The sequence below is a fragment of the Lactuca virosa genome, chromosome 7 (assembly GCF_052849685.1).
Source record: "Lactuca virosa cultivar CGN04683 chromosome 7, Lactuca_virosa_CGN04683_v6, whole genome shotgun sequence".
NCBI classification, from domain to species: domain Eukaryota; kingdom Viridiplantae; phylum Streptophyta; class Magnoliopsida; order Asterales; family Asteraceae; genus Lactuca; species Lactuca virosa.
In genome coordinates this window covers 230731432-230754685 of record NC_136432.1, presented here as the reverse complement: position 1 = coordinate 230754685, position 23254 = coordinate 230731432, and positions in this window count along the sequence as shown.

Genomic DNA, 23254 nt, shown 5'->3' with positions numbered 1-23254 from the left:
GCTGAGGGATCTAGGGTTTAAGGGAAACCCTAGTTATCCTTTGTTTAGGGCCTAAGCAAACCCAAGGGCCTTATCCAAGCCCCTATGGACGAAATTATTAGGGTTTCCCCTAAAGATTTCGTCCACCCTCTTCCAAGGGGGTTCTAGAGCCTTCCACTCAACTATTAGATAATTGCAAACTAGTCCCTGCACCTTATAATTAATTCTTTTAACCCCAAAATCAATTCTGATTAATTTCTAGCTAACAATTAATTAAACATAATAATTTCTAATTAATATATTAATCCATTAACATATTAATAAATCATTTATATATATATATATATATATATATATATATATATATATATATATATTAATTTATTAATCTTATAAATTAATATCTCTCCTTTCATAATTTCCTTGTCCAGTTGCTAGGTTGAGGGCAACCCAAAAGGACTGTGCTGCTATCAATTCAAGTACATACCAATTATAGTTATGGGCTTAGACACCTAATCCAACAAGCTCTTGGAAGGAGCCTTCCTCTTCTTACCCTTTCCTTGGCCAATTGCCAACACAGGAGCAGCTACAGTAGAGGATGATGCAACAGATTTGTCCTTGAGGTTGCTCTCAGCTGTCCTCAGGAGCCCTTGGAGTTTACTCAGGGTGACCTCTTCCTTGTTCATGTGGTAGGTCATCCTGACTTGGTTGTAGCAAGGAGGCAAGGAGTGGAGGATGATGTCGATAGCCAAATCCTCATCAAACTTAACATTAAGTTTGAGAAGACGATCAACATACCTTTGCATTCTTTGCAAATGAGATGTTAGGGATTCTCCACTTCCCATCTTAGCGGTGATCATGTTGGTGATGATCTCATAGCGCTCTTGCCTCGCGCTCTGGTGGTACCTGTCCAGCAAATCTTGATGCATTTCATATGGATACATGTCCTCATAGGACTTCTGGAGTTCGAGGTTCATGGTGGCCAACATGATGCAATGAACTTTCGTTGCATCACGCTCGTGGGCCTCAAAGGCAGCCATCTCTTCAGGAGTAGCTTCTTCTAGGTTAATCTTCTCTAGCTTCTCGTCGAGGACATATTCTTTGTCCTCGTAGCGAGTTATCATGCGAATGTATCTCATCCACTCATTGAAGTTCGAGCCATCAAATGTCACCTTTTGACACAGGTTCATCAACGAGAATGACCCAGAAGTGTTGTTGTTTGCGTTTGCGTTAGACATCTGAAATAGAAAGGAACAAAGTTTGATTAGAAATGAATCCCCAATTAAACACCCAAATGAGAAATTAGGGCTAGGATCCAACAACATTATTTACAACTTAGAAAAGGGATGCCGTAATCTAAAAGTAAATAATTTGAAGGTAAGTGAATGACGATTCACTAATTTTCACCATAAAAACGAAAGGAAATTAAGTTTTAGATGTGTTTGAAAATTCCTAGATTTCTTTTGAGATTCATTGAACAATTCAATGACATGTTTAAATCTCGATATGCACTTCAAATTTGCGACTGGGATGCTGAGGATCGCAAACAAGTTTGTGAATAACCATGCGAATCAACATGGTGCACTCAATGTCTTCACCACCTAATCAATGTGCTGGTTATCCACGCACGCTCCATTGATCTATGATAAAACATCGAGCCACCCTTTGTCACCAATGTCAATCCCAAATTAGTGTGCCGGTTAACCACGCACGCTCCACTAACGTTTGACAGGGGTACAAAGTGTAATTCCATGGAATAGCATCGTTTTCACATTTTACCCTAAAGTAACTAAGATTGGGAATTTATAAAACAATGTAGTTACTTTAATATTTCCATTACACTTATAATGAGGAATTAAACGCCCTATCCTATCCGTTCGGCTAACGACCCTCTACCAGTCAAGCAAGCGGTAGGTGTGAGAGTACACCCATTAAGCGCCATTTTATAGGCATCAACCTTATACCCACCTTATAGACTGGCTTCGTGAATGAGGCCTACTAGCGATAAGACTAGCTTATGCTTATACATATATATTAATTAATCTTGTAATAATATAATAGCATAGGGTTGAATTTTAAACTTGTAAAATTCTAAGGGTTTGAAATTTAAATCATTCAAATTAAACTTTTAATCACAAAATTCAAATTTCAAAACTTGAGGGCAAGTTTTGAATTTTTTAAAACATAAGGGATCAAATAACACATAATTTAAATTAAACAATTAATTTCATAATTATCTATATTTGATCCAACTTTATTTAGTCATTAGATAATTACCAAATAATTTTAAATAATCCATATTTATCATATAAACAACCAATATTCAAAAGATTTGAAATTATCTATTGTTTTGGCAAGGATAATCATTTAATTAAGATAAAATTCGGATTTTAACTTCAAAAAACGATTTAGGCATTGTATCCAAGTCAAAACAGCAACTAAATCCCGAAATATCCTCTGTTTGACGCTCGAACTCGCCGAGTCAGCTCTGAACTCGCCGAGTAGGGGCCAACTCGCCGAGTCCAGATACTGACTCGCCGAGTTGAGTCGGGCAGAGGCAAAAAACTCGATTTTCAGCAAGCAAAACAGTTAAGCATCACATACAATTGAAACCAATCAAGGCTCTGATACCACTGATGGGTTTTATGCATAAGAAACAATCCTATGTGCTCATACAAACCCTAATGCTTGGATCTAGGTTTCTCTATTGTACATGCTTTGAATCCAAGTCTTGCAAACCCTAATCTAGCATACATATTATCAAAATAACAAACAACATCAGATCTAGATGTTTACCTCTTCAAATAGCTTGAATCTTCTTTGCTTGAGCTTAGAATCACAATTGTAATTCCTCTAATGGATCACAAACACCAAGTAGCAAGAAGGCAATAAGAGAGAGGAGGGAGGATGCTAGAAATCGGCCTAGGGTTTCTCTTGGAATAATGTCTCGCCGATTTCCATAGCCTAGGGGTCATATTTATACTTGCAGGCTACTAGGGTTTCAGTCTAAACCCTAATGGACAGCTTAGCCACCAAGCAGCCCAAGGAACCTTCTGGAATAAGGCCTTGGACGAAATATGATGATCCTTTCATCATATTTTCGTTCCCCCTCTTGTCCATTAGGTTTCCTAGCCCAAAATCCAACTATCACACATTTGACAGTTTATACCCCTTTATTTAATTAATCTCTTTTAGTCACCAAATTAATTCCTAATTAATTTATGACTAATACTAATTAAATAAATATGATTTCTCCTTTAATATATTATTCTTATAATATAGTAATAAACCATAATATCCTCTCTCTCATATCAAATTACCTTGTCAAGTTGCTTTGGTGAAGGCAACCCAAAAGGACCATGCACAACCGGGTCAAGTACATACCAAATATAGTTACGGGCTTAGACACTAATCCAACAAGGGTTTCCCGTGAATCACACAGTGAGTGACTTGCCGAATTGGGGGAATGAATCAGTGAGTCAGAAGGGGGATAGAGGACTCGAGTTCACGACTGAACTCGCCGAGTCACATTTGTGCACTCGGCGAGTCTGGTCAAGGGTTGACCGTTGACTTTTGTTGACTTTTTGGGTTTGGTCAACAATGGAACTTGTGGACTGTTTGAAGGGTAAAATAGCCTTTTAGCCTTCTTAGAGGACATGTGAGAGTCTAGTCTAGCCTAGAGAGTCGTGATTGATTGAGATGATTATGTTATGTGTATAGGCAGAGGCTAGATCAGTATATACACGGGCGGGATATTATCCGAGACATCCGAGGTGAGTCTTCTCACTATACCTTACCTAGAGTGGTATTTATGTGTAGACCAGAGGGTCTTGTATGCTATGTGTATGTATGAGATTATGTGCATTGTGTTATATGTATGCTATGTTTTGTATAGACCGGACCGAAGGGTCCAACGATATAGACCGGACCGAAGGGTCCAACGATATAGACCGGACCGAAGGGTCCAACGATATAGACCGGACCGAAGGGTCCAACGAGCTATGACCGGACCAGAGGGTCCAACGAGCTACGGGACTGGAGGGTCCCACTGAGACACATCGGACCGGAGGGTCGTATTGTAGCCTCGAGTGGCGTATGTGTTGTATGTGGTATATTGGGGAACTCACTAAGCTTTTATGCTTACAGTTGTTGTGTGATGTGTTTCAGGTACTAGTGAGGATCGCGGGAAGGCGCCGGCATGATTCGTACGCACGAGAGAGGATTTATTTATATGAGATCTTGGGACATGTTTTGTGATGATACAGAGATTTATTATGATTTTGTGATTTTTATGTGGTGGAAAGTATGTTTTGAAATGAAAAATTGTTTTGAAAATTTGGGTGTTACAAGTTGGTATCAGAGCCTTGGTTTGAGGGATTCGGGTGCATCTTCGGATGAATCCGAACTCAAACTGAGGAGATGAGAAAGTTTTCATAAAATAAACAATTTTTCTAAAAGAATAAAAGATTTTGAGAAAGGCAGAAGGAAGCAGTGTGTACGATCAGCCAGCGCCCGAACGGTGATTTCCCAAAATACCCTTACCTTATGTGTTATGAGATATTATGAGATATTATGCATGCTATAGTGGGTTAGGTGATCATATTAGGACTAGAGTGGCCTGATCTGTGATGCCTTAGCCTAGGAATGATTTTGCTGCTATATGATGCTTGAGAGCGAATAGGTAGCAGTGAGGAGCTGTTGGGAGGCCTACCGAAGGGTAGCCTATGCCAGTGAGATGTAGTGTACTTGTGATCTGGAATCCAAGGAGGAGGACTTAGAGTGAATGCTGATGCGGTGTGGACGGTAGTATAGGGCCCGTACTACTGAAGACACCGGAGCAGTGTGCACCCTAAGTAAGAATCCATTGGGTACTAAGGAGAAAGTAGGGTTGAGTTATTGAGTGCGAGTATACTCGAGCGAGTCTCTGATATCTTGTGTTGTATTTCAGAGAGACATCATGGTTGGGACGCGCCACCGGCCAGGGACTAGCGAGGGGGTTGTGAGCGATGAGGAGCTCCGCCAGATGATTCATGATGAGGTGGCTGCTGCCATCCGCGCTGAGATTCCAGAGATGTTCGGGTCTATCAAGACCACGATGATAGAGGCTTTTGATAAGTGGTACGCCGCTCTTACTGATGCAGCTGTTGCTGCGGCCACCGCAGCCGTTGCTGCTGCCAGGCCGCAGGGGGGTGACTCGTTGCTGTACAGAGAGTTCAGCAACACGAAGCCACCAGAGTTTGATGGGACGCAGGATCCGATTGCTGCTATGAGATGGATTACCGATGTTGAGGGTTGTTTCTATACCTGCTCGTGTCCAGAGCATCTGAGGGTTCGGTTTGCGCTGAACCAGCTTCGCTTGGGAGCGAAGGACTGGTGGAAGTTTGTGACGGCAGACTTCACTACTGCAGAGCTGACTGCGGTGACCTGGGAGAGGTTCACCACGATGTTTCGAGATGAGTATGTTCCTCCGGTGGAGAGGGAGCGATTGGCTCAGGAGTTCTTGACCCTCAAACAGGGTACTAATTCGGTTACTGTGGTTACCCGGAAGTTTCATGAGAGGGCGATGTTCTGCCCTGAGCAGGTGTCTACTGAGCAGGCACGTATGAGCCGGTACTTGGGTGTTTTGAGGAGGGATATACGGGAGTTCGTGTCGAACTCGACTTATCGGACATTTGCTGAGCTCCAGGCAAATGCCCGGAAGAGGGAGATTGAGCTGGAGACGCAGGCCAGGGAGGAGGCCGAGTCTCAGAGGGTGGATCGGTGACCGGCATAGTCTCAGCCGGCAGCCAAGCGGGTAAAGCCCGCTGATTCGAGATCTGGGGGTCCGAAGGGCCGCACTTGTGGAAAGTGCGGCAAGAGCCACGAGGGGACATGCAGAGCTGGGGTGTGTTATAAGTGTGGGAAGGAGGGGCATTATGTGAGGGACTACCCCAAGGGATTCACGGTTTGCTTTCATTGCAACCAGACCGGCCATCGGAAGGCCGAGTGCCCACAGCTGCTGCAGAGATCAGCGCAGGGATCTGCGCATGCTATTCGAGATACAGAGAGTCGGCCGGCGAAGGCCGAGGCGCCGAAGGCTCGCGGGAGAGCCTTCCAGTTGACAGCGGAGGAGGTCCGCACAGCACCCGATGTGGTAGCTGGTATGTATTCTTTCCTCGGTTTATATTGAGTTTGTGATATTATGCTTATTTTGAGGTATGCATAGGTACATTTCTTGTGTGTTCTGTACCTGCTTTGGTGTTGTTTGACTCGGGTGCGAGTCGGTCATTTGTGTCGATAGCGTTTAGTCGACACATCAGTGTTCAGCGAGAGGCGTTGAGTCGACCTCTACGAGTTTCTATAGCCGACAAGCGAGCAGTGTATGCTATTGATGTGATTCGAGGATGTGTACTCGAGATCTTCGGTGTCGAGTTCCCGATAGATCTGGTCCCGATTGCTATGGGGGACGTATGTGTCATAGTAGGCATGGATTGGTTGAGCCGATTTGGGGCTGTGATAGACTGCGAGCGACAGTTGGTGACGATACGAGACCCCAGTGGGGGAGTACTTACGGTGTACGGCGAGGGTACCCGTTCTGGCTCAGCATTTTGTTCGGCCGCTAGAGCGAGGCAGAGTCTACAGCAGGGCTGTAGTGGGTTTGTGGCTTATGTGGTGGATACGAGAGTAGATGCAGAGAGACCGAGGTCGGTCGATGAGGTTCCGATAGTGCGTGAGTTCCCGGATGTTTTCCCCAAGGAGTTGTCGGGTGTACCTCCCGAGAGGCAGGTAGAGTTCCGTATTGACTTGGTTCCGGGGGCAGCGCCTATCGCCAAGGCGCCCAATCGCCTTGCGCCACCAGAGATGCAGGAGTTATCCTCGCAGCTTCAGGAGCTGCTGGGGAAGGGGTTTATACGGCCGAGTAGCTCGCCGTGGGGAGCGCCGATCCTTTTTGTCAAGAAAAAGGATGGTTCACACCGGATGTGCACTGATTACCGGGAACTGAATAAACTGACGGTCAAAAACCGTTACCCCTTACCGAGGATCGACGATTTATTCGATCAGTTGCAGGGAGCGTCTTGGTTTTCCAAGATCGACTTGAGGTCTGGATATCATCAGATGAGAGTACGAGATGAGGATATCCAGAAGACAGCATTCAGGACTCGTTACGGGCATTACGAGTTCGTGGTGATGCCTTTCGGGCTCACCAATGCACCGGCGGCATTCATGGATCTCATGAACAGAGTATGCAGACCGATGTTGGATCATTCGGTGATCGTGTTCATCGATGACATATTGGTGTATTCGAGATCCAGAGAGCAGCATGAGGAGCATTTGAGAGAGTTACTTGGAGTTTTGAGATCGGAGAGGCTTTATGCCAAATTCTCCAAGTGTGATTTTTGGTTACGAGAGGTCCGGTTCCTAGGGCACCTCGTTAACTAGAATGGGATTTTGGTCGATCCGGCCAAGATTGAGGCAGTGATGAGTTGGGAGGTGCCGAGATCCCCCACCGAGATCAGGAGTTTCCTCGGGTTGGCCGGCTATTATAGGAGATTTATCAGAGATTTCTCCAAGATCGCCGTGCCACTCACCAGATTGACCCGGAAGGGTGTTTCTTTTTCATGGGGCCCAGAGCAGCAGGCCTCCTTCGAGACACTTCACCAGAGACTGTGCGAAGCCCCGGTGTTAGCCCTTCCGGAGGGAATGGAGGACTTTGTGGTGTATTGTGACGCATCGATATCGGGGCTGGGAGCGGTGCTAATGCAGAGAGGGCATGTGATAGCATACGCATCGAGACAGCTGAAGCCTCACGAGGCGAGGTATCCCACCCACGATCTGGAGCTGGGGGCAGTAGTGTTCGCCCTCAAGATCTGGCGTCACTACATGTACGGGGTTCGGTGTACCATATACACGGACCATAAGAGCTTGAAGTATTTGATGGATCAGCCCAACCTGAACATGCGTCAGAGGAGATGGTTGGATGTGGTGAAGGACTATGATTGCGAGATCCTGTACCACCTGGGCAAAGCTAATGTTGTAGCTGATGCCCTGAGTCGCAGGGCGGAGAGTGCCCTGATACGAGATGTTTGTATGAGATTGACAGTGATGACTCCGGTGTTGGACACCATTCGAGGGGCGCAGGTTGAGGCCATTAGGCCGGAGAACCGGAAGAGAGAGCGGGTTATCGGACAGGTATCGGAGTTCGTTACCGATGGTCGAGGACTTATGACCTTTCAGGGTCGGATTTGGGTACCGTTCGTGGGTGGAACGCGTACCATCTTGATGGAGGAGGCGCATAGATCGAGGTTCTCGATCCATCCCGGGGCCACTAAGATGTATTTGGACCTGAAGAGAGAGTATTGGTGGCCCTATATGAAGAGGGATGTTGCATGGTTCGTAGAGAGGTGCTTGACCTGTCGCAGAGTTAAGGCCGAGCACCAGAGACCGCATGGTAAATTGCAGCCGTTGGAGGTTCCCGAATGGAAATGGGAACAGATTACCATGGATTTTATCACCAAATTGCCGAGGACTGCTAGGGGCGTCGATGCAATTTGGGTGATTGTGGACAGGTTGACGAAGAGCGCTCACTTCCTTGCTATCAGTGAGAGCTTTTCCGCTGAGAGGTTGGCAGAGTTGTACGTGAGGGAGGTGGTATCATGGCATGGAGTGCTGATCTCGATCGTCTCAGATCGAGATGTGCGTTTCACTTCCAGATTCTGGAAGAAGTTTCATGAGGAGTTGGGTACGAGGCTGCATTTTAGTACCGCATACCACCCACAGACAGACGGGCAGAGTGAGCGGATGATTCAGACGCTCGAGGACATGCTTCGGGCATGTGTATTGGACTTTGGAGGGAGTTGGGACACATATTTACCCTTGGCAGAGTTTTCCTACAACAACAGCCATCATTCGAGCATCGGTATGCCACCCTTTGAGCTGTTGTATGGGAGGAGGTGTCGGACTCCCATTTGCTGGGGCGAGGTCGGGCAACGTGTGATGGGTAGTACGGAGATTGTGCTTCAGACGACCGAGCAGATTCAGCAGGTCAGGCAGAGGTTACTGACGGCCCAGAGCCGTCAGAAGAGTTATGCGGATAGACGACAGTCCGAGCTCGAATTTCAGGTTGGTGACTTCGTCCTCCTGAAGGTATCTCCTTGGAAAGGAGTGATCCGATTCAGGAAGAGAGGCAAGTTGGGTCCTTGGTATATTGGTCCTTTCAGGGTGATCGCCAGGGTGGGCAGAGTAGCGTATCGTTTGGAACTACCTTAGGAGTTGAGTCAGATTCATGATACCTTCCACGTATCTCAGTTGAGGAAGTGTATCGCCGATGAGTCGGCAGTGGTTCCCCTTGAGGACATTCAGGTGGATGCGAGCCTGAACTATGTTGAGAGGCCGATTGCGATTCGGGATAGGAGGATCAAGGTTTTGAGAAACAAGGAGGTGTCATTGGTTCAGGTCCAGTGGCAACATCGGAAGGGTCTGAGCTGACTTGGGAGCCGGAGTTAGAGATGCGTGAACAGTACCGAGAGTTATTTGCTGAGAGAGACTTCGAGGGCGAAGTCTGATTCTAGTGGGGGAGAATTGTAACATCCGGATTTCTAGGTACTGTATTTATCTAATTATTTTTGAGTTTTGGAGAGGGACTCGGCGAGTAGGCGCTTAGACTCGCCGAGTAGAGCCGCGCATTGTTGGACTGGATTAATGACTGGACTCGGCGAGTCCATACGTGGACTCGGCGAGTCCATACGTGGACTCGGCGAGTCCACGCTGTTTAATGAAACCCTAATTTCTTGGGTTTGGGACCTATTTAAAGGCCCTTAGGGCCGTCACTTGTCGCTACCAAACCCCAGAGAGAAACCCTAAAAGAGCTAGAGCGTTTGTGAGAGGAAAGGAGCCATTTCTTGATCTTTGTGATTGATTCTTACAAAAAGCAGGTGATTCCAGCTTGGAGGGGACCAAGGAGGTTGTGCATCTGGGGATTTCGAGCAAAAGACTTCATCCTTGAGGTATTATGTCGCCCCTTTATCTGTTTTGTTGAAGGAATCCATAGATGTAGAGTTTTTATGTCTTTTATTGGAAGGAGTTGTGAGAATATGGCCCCTATTCACTTTGAGACTTCGGATCTGGACCCATAGTGGTCTAAAGAGCTTATTCCAGCTTGCTTTATGTTGAGCTATGGAGGCAATGAGCTCAGGTTGTTGTTTTTGGGGCTAAATCACCAAGTAAAGCCTCCTAGGCGTCAAATGAGTGTCAAGATCCAAGCTTTACATGATTATCAGGCTTGGGAAGGTCAGATCTATGGTTCTAAGGAACAGATCTGACCTCAGGAGGTCAATTGAGTTTGTGCATGACATGAACTCGCCGAGTCCAAGGGCAGACTCGGCGAGTAGGGTTAGGGTTTCCCGTGAATCACACAGTGAGTGACTTGCCGAATTGGGGGAATGAATCAGTGAGTCAGAAGGGGGATAGAGGACTCGAGTTCACGACTGAACTCGCCGAGTCACATTTGTGCACTCGGCGAGTCTGGTCAAGGGTTGACCGTTGACTTTTGTTGACTTTTTGGGTTTGGTCAACAATGGAACTTGTGGACTGTTTGAAGGGTAAAATAGCCTTTTAGCCTTCTTAGAGGACATGTGAGAGTCTAGTCTAGCCTAGAGAGTCGTGATTGATTGAGATGATTATGTTATGTGTATAGGCAGAGGCTAGATCAGTATATACACGGGCGGGATATTATCCGAGACATCCGAGGTGAGTCTTCTCACTATACATTACCTAGAGTGGTATTTATGTGTAGACCAGAGGGTCTTGTATGCTATGTGTATGTATGAGATTATGTGCATTGTGTTATATGTATGCTATGTTTTGTATAGACCGGACCGAAGGGTCCAACGATATAGACCGGACCGAAGGGTCCAACGATATAGACCGGACCGAAGGGTCCAACGATACAGACCGGACCGAAGGGTCGAACGAGCTATGACCGGACCAGAGGGTCCAACGAGCTACGGGACTGGAGGGTCCCGCTGAGACACATCGGACCGGAGGGTCGTATTGTAGCCTCGAGTGGCGTATGTGTTGTATGTGGTATATTGGGGAACTCACTAAGCTTTTATGCTTACAGTTGTTGTGTGATGTGTTTCAGGTACTAGTGAGGATCGCGGGAAGACGCCGGCATGATTCGTACACACGAGAGAGGATTTATTTATATGAGATCTTGGGACATGTTTTGTGATGATACAGAGATTTATTATGATTTTGTGATTTTTATGTGGTGGAAAGTATGTTTTGAAATGAAAAATTGTTTTGAAAATTTGGGTGTTACACTTGTTCAAATAATGGAATAATTCAAGGCTAAAAAAAGGTCACTTTGTGTGATCGAAGAAGTTCATGTTTTATGGACTGAATACCTTTAAGCCCAAGAAATCCAAGAAGACCCACATTGATAGATCTTGTTTCTTTTGTGGAGAAACTAGATACCGGAGAGAAACTGCTTTTCTTATATGAAAATAAAGTCTAGAAGAGACTAGTAATTCATGTATCTACTAGATATAGCTTATACTTTTCATATAACACTCAAGTACTTGGTACTTAAATGTTAATCTAATATTTGTAACTTGTTTGCATATATTTACAAAAGAGTAACAGGCTGAGAACAAACAAGTTGAAACTACACTCTCGGAGTTTAGTTCATTATTTATGCTTAGAACATAAATTAATTGTAATATAAAACAATGTTTGTTTTGGAACAATGTATCTTTTAAAATTTTCATGTATAAATATACATGTCTCGATTATTTTATTTAAATGTTTGATTATTTACTTGATCGTTTTTCATAACGATAATACTCATATCCTAAAATGATTAACTTCTATTTATAAGACTAGATCTCTTAATAGAATTATAAAGTAAATATCAAAATTTTAATAAATAAAATTAAGTTCTATATACAAGAACTTTTGACTTAAAATTGTTTTGAATCAAAGTTATCTATGACATTGTTATCTTTATTATATAAATGAAATACACATATTTCAACTTCAAGAAAGGGATATTTGAAGGCAAATAATGTAGTTTATTTGACATATGTGAATCTTATTTAAATATAAAAGATTCCTAATCAAATTTTCACTAATTTATAGAGGAAATAATAATTAAGGAACTATACGCTATGGTGTATGACTTCCTTTCTAAAGAATGTCTAAGATTTAATGCAAGAGACCAAATCAACTTTATTAACAACTCTAGTAGTTATAATTATATTTTACATGTTAAAACATAATTGTGAAACCTTTGTTGATGTTTTCAAATATAAAGTTGAAATACAAACCAGTATTACCATTTAAAGCCTTAGTGATAATAAAGGATGAATTAGACCTTACCGAATAAAGTTTACTTTCTAATCGGCAGAAATTGTCTTCCTTTATGCTCTTGGGATTATATATTAATCACTATTAATTGTATCTTGAATACAAACACCAACAAATTACATGTCTGTAGAATATTCTAAAAAGGCATTTAGATTATACAAACCCACTAAGAATAAGTTCTCTTATTCTTCTAAATGTTGAGTTAGCAGAAAGCAAGCTTCCAATGACAAAGAAAGTGGGAGGCACATGGAACTTGAAGCAGCTTAAGAACCATAGTCTGATGTAGCAATTGTTGACACTAGTTTCAACAAGGAATTGTTAAACTTGAATAATAGCTATTCACAAACACAAACTGTTCGCATTAATGGTAGAAATCATCCTTGACTTGAGAAATGTGGAATCTCTCATTGATGAGTTATTCTTGATGATTTCTAGAAAATCCATCAACTACCAAGATGCTATAACAAATCTTGAATTGATAAATGACTTAGAGTCATGAATATTGATATGTAATCCATGTCTAGTAATCAAGTATGGGTTTGATTGATCTTCCTTTCTATAGCAAGGCTAGAAGGAGTAAGAGATTCTTTTATAAAGAATACATACAATGATATCATACACATGTAGCAAGGCCTGCCATAAAATGATTTTCTTATACTCATGGCATTACTATGGTCTTTATCATACTATTGACATTGACTATGATCAAACCTTTTCACAAGTAGCTATGCTTAGATCAATAAGGATATTTTTTCTCATAACTACATATTGTTAATATGAGATATGACAAATATACTTCAAGAAAAACTGCTTTTCTTAATAGATATCTACTAGAAGATATCTATACATCTTAGCCTGGAGGTTTTTTATTCCATGTTATCCTAACAAAATGTGTAATGCATAAGATCCACTTATGGATATAAAGCAAACATCTCAACGTTAGAATCCTTATTTTTATATACAAATACAAGGTGTACTTTTATATCAAAATGAAGATGACATTTGTGTTTAATAACAACTAGTGGGAGGATAGTAATATTCCTAATCTTGTATGAGTGAGACATACTTAATCATTTGAAATAACATTCCGACTATGCAATGTCGTTTTACCTTCACTAGAAAAGTATTTCTAAAATGAAAGACTTAAAAATGACAAGATACATTCTTGGAATGTAAAATCTATAGAGATAGATAAAGATGAATGATAAAAGTTTTAAATTCTTTTGCATGAATTAACAATATCTTAAAAGATGTCAAGATACAAAATTCCTTTGGAGGATTCTTGGCATTGTTACATTACACCATTTAGAGTATGTCTCAAAAGAACCTAGCATATAGGTTTAAGCCTGATGAAATGATTTATATTCTATCTACTTGGTAAATGAATCCATCATTTATGTCATATCACACACAAGACTAGGTATATGGTTATGCTATGAACATATCATGTGATACAAATTAAATACATGGTTAAGTCACTGGATGACTATCAGAACATTCTAAGAGTAATTTAGAAGAACTAATAGAATGTATATGAGATAATAAATTTTGAATAAGATCTTAATGTAAAGAGCTACATAAGATGCTAACTTCAAAACAGATAGACATAATTATGAATTGTAATTGGATTATGACTTCATTATGGAATGAAGAGTAAGTTTTGTAGGAATGAGGTCCAAGCAAAACATAATTGCACAATCTACTAAATAAGAATACACTACTACTTCAGAAGTTGAAATCAAATATGATTGGATGAACGAGTTCATTGAAAAACGATGTTGATTTCTGCCATTCAAGGATCACATAGAAATCTTTGTGACTTCGAGAGTATACTTAATCAACCTAAAAGACTCTATATCACGAAAGAACACCAATCATATTCTCCAAGATATTTAACTATACTTAGAGTAATGTCAATTAAGGAGATGATAGTATTCGCAGAATTCACATAAATAAAATTTAGCCATACCGACTAATAATGTCATTCCTTTAAGCTAAGTATGAGTGGTCCCACTTCAGATATAGAACTTTATTATTCTAGAAATGGGATTTTGATTTGGATTTAGTATTTGGATATTGGAACATTAAGACAACAACTATTATATATTGTTTTGATATATTGGGATATGGTCATCACATCAATACTTGTGTTCTATATTAACATGTTTAATCCATGAATAATATTATTATTCTAAAAGTTCATAGTTGGTTATAATTGTGGGAGCAATTATGAAGTAATACTAATATGAATTGGATTGGTTGACTCTCACTGGATGAAAGTAGGCAAGTGGTTGTAAGCAAGTTTCATAGGTACTTGTCATAGAACTGGTATTAAACGGACTCGCATCAAGATCAACTCATAGATCACAGTTATGAGTGATCCTTGATTAAAAGGTACTATATTTGTATCCTTAAAACCTGAGATATATAGTATGACTTAAGTATAGGGAGTGTGGTGCTTTGATATGGTCAAATTCTGATCCTTAACCGACCAGTTTTAAAAACCATTTTCACATATGGTATGAACTATGCAAGAGGCTTATGTAGTCAAGATGGTATTTGTTGCTCTTATGTGTTGAGAGTTAGACATCTAACGTGCAATACCCAAAGTTGAATTACAAATGAGATTGATTATGATCCAAGGCTCATGTTCAACAGGATATCTATAACAAATGGATAATTGATAAACTTACCTTATAGCATCAATTGAAGCTTTGAGCTTTTGAGAATTGGATGTTGATGAATGACATTCTTTGTAACGCCCGTGTTTCCTGCTAGTTTAGTCATAGTTTGTAGTCACTTTGGTCAACTATTGTAACCTTTATATGAATGAATGAGAAAAGATTATTCATATATTTATGTGCTCATGTTTTTTATACGATACTTTATGCAAATTGTATAATTATTTAATAATATAAAAAATAAGATTAAAATACGCGCTGAAGATAAAAGATTACTTCGGAAAAATAATCTTAACCTAGTTGTAGTATGCGTTACAAGGATTCTGGAGATATAAGGAGTGTTCAAATCCGACTTCATATGAAGAAGTTATGCTTCTTTGAAGTTTCGCGATGAAACCGGCATGACTCTACGTATCGTAAAAAGTAATTTGTTGATAAATTACTTTTTAGCCTAAGTGATCTAAACGAAAGTCATAATAATCGTTAAACCAAGAGCGTGAATATAGAGAACATCCAAATCTGACTTCGTGAGAGGAAGTTATGATTTTTCTAAGATTCAGCATAATAGAATAAAGCTCAAAAATCGAATTTTTGATCGGTCGATTTTTAGCCAAAACAATCTAAACGAGAGTTGAAGATCTTGTTAATATCAGTCCAATAATATAAAGTCTATCGAAAATGGACACCAGATGAGAGAGTTACGCATTTTATACAGGATTTAACAGTCTAAGCCTGTGTGAAAAATATAAAGTCAAAATTAGCCAATGGAGTCCAAATGAAAATTGTAGATCTCGTTAAGATCTTTTCAGGAATATAAAGAACGTAAAAAATGGAGCTTGTATGAAGAAAATACGTAATTTTGAAAATATAAAAAATAATACGTGTGTGTGTGAGGAGCGCGGCGCGCCCGACAAGACCACACAGCCCACCTGCTTTTCGCCACGTGTCAGGCCAACATTAAGCCACGTCACTATGTTCCGACCAAGAGCGCAGCGAACCCTATGGCATGCGCGTCACGCATCTCTTTTCTGGTCTATGAATGGTCGGCTTCATATAACATTTCATCCCCATACCCCTACAACCCTTCTCTTTCGAGTTCTACCTTGTTTTAGCCCCTTTTTATTTCATTTTTAGCCTGCAATGCCCCTGAGTACTCATCTGAGTAATAGCCTTCGAGTAGGAGATCCCAAGTCGGTATTCTCCCCGATTAGATCCCCGTTCTCATCAATAGTACTCTGTAAGTGAGCTACGCTTACTCTGCCTCCGTGTAATTTATAATTATAATTATAAGTCGTTGCTAGGACCTTATAATTAAGATTTATCAATGATCGCAAGTCGTTATACTGATTGATCTACTTACGGGAGAGGTGCCTAGAATGGTCACGTCGGCTTGGTTGTTGGATTTCAGAAAAACTATATGCCAAAATGGTTATGCCTCCCGACTAACCTGCCTAGATGATCCTTACTTGATAGATCTTGAAATAGACTTTGAGATTATTGAGGAATCTAAAACCGTAGGATAATAGTTCCATGAAGTATGAAATTAGACTAAAACTTAGCGTTATGTACATCTAGGTCTTTTGGAAAAGGTGTAAGGCGAAACGCTGTCCGATTCACCAATCACCAAACACTTTGTCAGGTGAGTGGTTAGTTATTATCAAGAACATAATCTTAATTTAACAAGTATTAATACTATTAAGTAATATTAAATGTTTACACGTATTATCAGTGCTGTGTGCTATTTGTATAATAAAATAATTGAATTAGAAAGTGTATTAGGAATCGTAGTTTAAATTAAGTTTGATATCGACTAGGTCTCATAGTTGGGGTTGAATGTGAGATCAGAACGAGGTGAAGTCCTCATCTTTCTTGGATGACCAGAAATGGTGGGTCCAGATCAGATAACTAGCAAGTATGTCTGGTCATCGACCAAAGTAGATGAAAACACTTGACCATTCTAGGCAGTCTAGTGAATTACATTGCTAGCATGGACTTATAACCCATGGACGTAGATAAAACAGGATACTATATTTATCAAATCTCTGAACATTGGTTGCCTTATATGACTTACACTAGCCAAGGACACCCCTAGCTGTGTAGTCGAATAAATACTCAAACAATTCATTAGGTAAGGTGATTCTTATAGATGACTGTCAAATTAGGATCTGTGAGGATCGGTTGGGTTGGGTAGTTGGTCTTAGGTCAGATTCTATATATACCTATGTTATCTGATAACGTGGTTCTGCAGGATTGATATTATTTATTATCATTAAATTATTATGGGTTCGAAAACCCTATGCATCTCACCAAATTTTCCCAAATTTGACCTACTCATTTTTATGCATCTCAGGTAGTCTAGTTAGGATGCTGAGTAGACTAAAGAGATATGCATGTAATAAGTAGTTTCAAGACCTTTTATACTTTACGATGTAATGTATGTTTGGATATGAATGAATGACATCCTCAAGGTTTTAATAAAATAACTTTTGTTATCTCACAAATTGTTTTATTTAACTGGGAATTTCTGCATCTCAATTTATAAATTGTAAAGAAAAAATTGGTTCTAAAAAATGTGGGATGTCACATTTTTCGTTGTGTTTTATTGGGGGTAGTGAAATGTTGTTATATGTTCAACACTTTCTATATCAATCTATGATGAGTCTTATGCAAGTGGGATATTAAAAGATCTTGTATGCCCAAGAAAATCATTATATAATGATATTGCTAATAACATAAGATCCTATAGGGTCACACCTTATAGAAAGTTACCAATAATTGATTATTTATTAGTATAATTTTATTATTAATAAATATATCAACACTTGTATTTAATTGGATTATTTTGGGAAATAATATTTTACGAACCTATTGTGAATTTTTATTTTTAATAAATAATAATAAAGAGAAAAAAACTATATATATATATATATATATATATATATATATACACACACACACACTATGGTATGATTATTTGAGTTGTGTACAAACTTTTGGGCACTTTAGGTAACCAATCTAGTTTCACCTCAACTAACTAGTTATGGTAAAGCAAATGACACTTCTATTTTGTCCCCTTTGACATTATGGACGAAAATTGAGTAAGATATGGTCTTGGATTGCTTTTTCCATTATTTAATCCTTAAGCCATGCTTGTAGGAAGAGACTTTCACTTTTTGCTTTAATCGTCACTTCTCACTTTTTGGTCTAAGGATAAAAGCTAGTGTATGGGATTTTAGAACTAGCTTCTTTCACTTTATTTCTTCCTTTCTTGTGCTTCATAACTGAGAGTATATGGCTCCCAATGGGGCTGTCAAATTTGAAGATCATAAGCCCTATCTTCCTTCTTCCTTTCTTGCAAATGGTGGTAGATATGAAGACTAATAAGTTGTTTTCTATTAAGACTTATTTGGATATGTCTTAATGGCTTAAAATTAACTTGTTATTAAGTTTTTACTATTATATTTTAGTGGTGTAAAGTTTGCTTGGTGGGTACTTCTAGAGAGCTCTTAATTTAGAGCTTAAAACTAACCAAAGTCTTCAAAGGTAGTTATACTTTCTGTCTATTGTAGTTTTAATATTTCTAAGTCTTGCAAAATGATCTTTTGGTGGGAAAAAAACTAGTTTCATTTTGTTCAAATCTAAAGTCTTCCATTGCTATGTTTATGTTTTAGAAACAATTTTTGAATAAAAACCCAACAATAAGTGTGTTGAGCTGTCGAGTTAAATATGAAGTCACATTTAAAATTTGAGAATCGAATTGACCAAGATTTATGGATTATATAAATATCAACACCGTATATATATGGAAAATGATGAAATTTAAGGGGCGAAGACGAGTGATTTTAAAATTGAGTGGAGAGTAGTGGGTATAAAGGTAATTTAACTTTGAGCTAGAAGATGACAAGTGGCACCAAAATAGTTATTTTATTAAGTATGGAGATGAAGATATATCAATTTGTCATTATAAAAATTAATTATTTTATAAATCAAATGCTTACAATCAAATATTGGATCGAATTTGGAAAGTAAAAGTTAATTGGTTTTCTTGTTTATTATATATATATATATATATATATATATATATATATATATATATATATGTAACACTCCAATTTAGCTATTACACTTTAGGCCCTTGAAAAGGAAAAGATGGCATAAAAGGTCCCTTAGTACGTGGGGCGTACTCCAGGAATACACTTAGCGTACTAAGGATGCATGATCGCGGAAGGTGGCCGCGTACGCAGGGCGTACGCATAGGTACGCGGGGCTTACATGACAGAGGGCCAAAACCCTAATTCTCGGACTTGACACCTATTTAAACACCCTTAAGCCTCTTGGACTAAACCCTAGTTAGCCTCCCTAGTCTTATTTCGCCCTTCTACACCAAAGATACCTTGTGAGAGTGTTTTTGAGCTTAAGGAGTGTATTGTGGCCATTTTAGTGACCATTTAAGAACAACGAGTTGCTAAGCAAGCTTAGAGTGGCATTGGGCTTCAAGAATCCGCATCTAGTTCACCTTGAAGAGCTTCTGGAGGTATAAAGCTTTGATCTTTCCATCTTATTCATTAGATCTGGCTAGGGTTTTCTATTTTGTCCCTTTAGTTGGTTTTTGGACCACCTCTTGAGAGTTTGAGCAACTCCATAGCTTAGGGAGGATAGATCTGAAGTCCTTTGGTCCATTCATAGCATAAAAATGGAGTCTTGATGGGTGTTTTGACCTCATGCATAGATTAAGACTCTTGGAAAGGTCTTAATGGGTTGTTGGGAGCATAGGGGACATGCAAAGACATAAAGTTACCAACTTTATGCCTTAGGACGTCTTAATGAGATCATATCTAAGGTTTGGACGTTAGAACATCGAGTGTTAAGCACTTAATGGAAAATGTGCTTAATCTGTTTGTACTATGGGAGTAACTTAGGTGCTGTTTGTTTTTTGGGAAAAAACCTCTTCGGACCTCTTATTGTTGCGCGGCGCAGCACACGCGCAACACTTTTCATCTCGCAGCTGTTTGTTTTTTAGAAGTATTCGGAGTCAAAAACCTCTGCGCGTGCTCTGTTTGGTGCAGCACTTGTACTGCCTCTTCCAACCTCTTCTTCTTCTTTTTTTCTTGTTGAAATTTTGATTATATGTTGTTGAAATTTTATTTCACTTTTTTTTGTTTATTCTTGTTGGGTTATTTTTGTTTTTTATATTCAATAATGATAATTTCTTGATGAAATATCATTATTTTTACTAAAATATCTTTATTTTTTGTTGAAATATCATTATTTTTTTACTAAAATATCATTAATTCTTGCCGAAATATTATACATTCTTAAATTTTACGTATTAAAAAACTATTTTCGGTTTATAAAATTAGTTTATTTTAATTTTTAAATATATGCAGCAGTATGCAGATGTTAAAAAAACAAACACGCTTCTTTTACTGTCTGCAGCCGTTTGGTCTACCTCTTCTACTACAGAGGGTTGCAGAAGTGGTCCACACACTTCATGAATTTTTGCTTCAGAAAATCAAACAGCACCTTAGAGTACGCGGCGCATACAGCTCAGGGACTCAGTACGCTACGCGTACCAGTGTGGTACGCAAGGCGTACGCACAACATATGGGCTCGGATTTGTTTTGGGCTTGTAAGCTTTTGGGCCTTAAATAGTCATTGGGCCTGGTCACATTTTGGAGTTAGTGGGCTAGCTTATCTGTTTTGGGTCTGGATACTATGGTTGGGCTTTATTGGGCCATGAGGCCCATTAATGATTTTGGACATGGACTTTGGGCTCATTAGCAAAGGAAGACTTTTTGGGCCATTGCGATAGGATTTGGGGCTTGGGTTCTTCAATTGGATTGTGTTCAGTCCTAACCTTGGGTAATGTTATTATTATTCAGCATGGGTGGTTACGGACTGTTAGGAGAGCAGCTTTCGGATTCAACAGACAAAGGTGAGTCTTCTCACCATACCAATGGGTGTAAGGAACCAAGGTCGGCCTATTTTATGATATGTGGATTGTCGATTGATTATGCGTTATGTTAGTATGACATTTGCATGGAAGACCCTGGGGGGTTCCCGTGGCAGTAGACTGAGACCACGTGGGGGTTCCCGTGGCATTTGGTATAAGACCTTGGAGGGTTTCCATTGCATCCTAGTATATTTGCATGTTTAGTTTGTATGATATTTGCTTGGTAGTGAAGACCATGCGGGGGTTCCCATGGCAGTAGAGAAGACCATGTGGGGGTTCCCATGGCAGGAAGACCATGTGGGGGTTCCCATAGCAGGTACTTAAGACCACGTGGGGGTTCCAGTGACACTAGGTGTAAGACCCTGGAGGGTTTCCATGGTTTCCTTATATGTTGTATGCATGGCTTATGTGATATATGTAGCTTTTATAGCTAATATGATATGTGTTATGTGGATTGTGTGTGGGGTATACTCTGGGGGACTCACTAATCATTAGCTTACAGTTTGTGGATTTGTTTCAGGTACATCTGAGCCCAAGGGCAAGGGTAAGGCTTGATGGCACGATGTGACATCCCCATTTTCACGGCCAGAAAAGACCGATTTTGTTTATGCTTTATGAAAATCAGAGTACCCTTTTTAATAAAAGTGTTGCGGAATTTGTTCCCAGAAAAACATGATAATTACGTTATCAAAGCATTTCCTAAGAAATGTATTTTATTCATTTTAAAACATTTGGGATGTCATCGTCAATACAGAAACATAAGCATAAACAGAACTTACATTTATTTACATTAGTGATCTGCATCTCTTTAATCTCTCAGTGTAATGTACCTTCATATCGACACCTGTGATAAAAATAAGCTTGAGTGGGTCAGGTTGGGAAACCTGGTGAGTACATAGGGTTTTCAACCCACAATAATTTAATTATTATGTTTAAACATCAAATAATCAACCCAATTACCCATCCCCATTATCTTCTTTACTCTTAAGGATCTACCCTAAGAATCAGCTATTCCTCGTTCATTCATTCCTAAGGATTATCCTAAGGAATAGGCACGAAATCCATCGTTGCTAATGACACATCTGTCAAGCACAACTGCTAATATTATCACTTAGGCCCATCTGCCAGAATTGTGACATTCTTTATGGGGCGCATCTGCCGGTATAGTCCTTTAGGCGCTTCTGCCGGGGTTATGATGTTCTCTATTAGGCGCTTCTGCTGGTAGAGTCCTTTAGGCGCATCTGCCAGAGTTATCTCGTTTATTGACAGTATCGTTTCCGAGAATCCACTCGCAATACATGTCAATGGGTTTTTAGAGTACATCTGGTGATAACACAGTTCAAAACACCTACAGGTTGCGAGCCTGCTAGTGTCCACTGGACTGTCTAGAATAGTCCGTGGTTGTCATCCATACTCTGCTGAATGACGGGGCCAACACATGGGTAAAAGGCTTCTCTCATGGTTTACCTCTCACCCTTATCTCATCGTCTATATCACTTCTCATCATTTTATTTTTGTTACACAGCAACTATTTCATCTACCCATGTTTTACCCAACACATTTTGTAGATATAAAATACATATACAGTTTAAATCATTTAAAACATGTATAAAATTGTTCATCCAGCATAGATAGCAAGTATACAGATAATATTCACACATAGCACGTAATTTATATTAAATACTTCATATCTATGTGTAAGATGAAAGTAACTATGCACTCACTTGAAAAGGTGGTGACTCGGCACTCGAACAACACTTCGTTACTCTTAACACAATTTTCCTCGGACAAAACCTAGTATCATTACCACTAGAGTTTAGTCTAATATTCGCCGAGACTAATTAATAGTCTGGCTACTATTACTATTATATAAGCGTTAAACAATACTTATATAACCCATAATAATAGCCCAAATAATCGTTATAAGGTCCTAATAACATTACTATATTGAAACATAAGCTATACTAAAGATAGGGTAGGCATAGCTCACTTACAGCGGGTTTTCTCGAAAATTGGGCTTCGCTGCAGCAGCGTTTCCGAGCCGAAAAGCTCTTTTCTCGAGGCTTCGGGAGCCTCGGGGATTCCTTCGGGTGCTAGGGGGTTTACCTAGACTTTAGGGGGGGGGGGTTAGGGAGGCTAGAGAGAGAAACTAGAGAGAGAAAGTGGAAGAGGAAATGTGTGAAAATGAATGGAACCCAGCACCTCTATTTATAGGCTGAATTCCTGATGGTTTTTCTTGGGGAGAAAGCCTTGGCCCATATTCAGCCACGTGTCATCACCTGATGGCTTTTCTTGG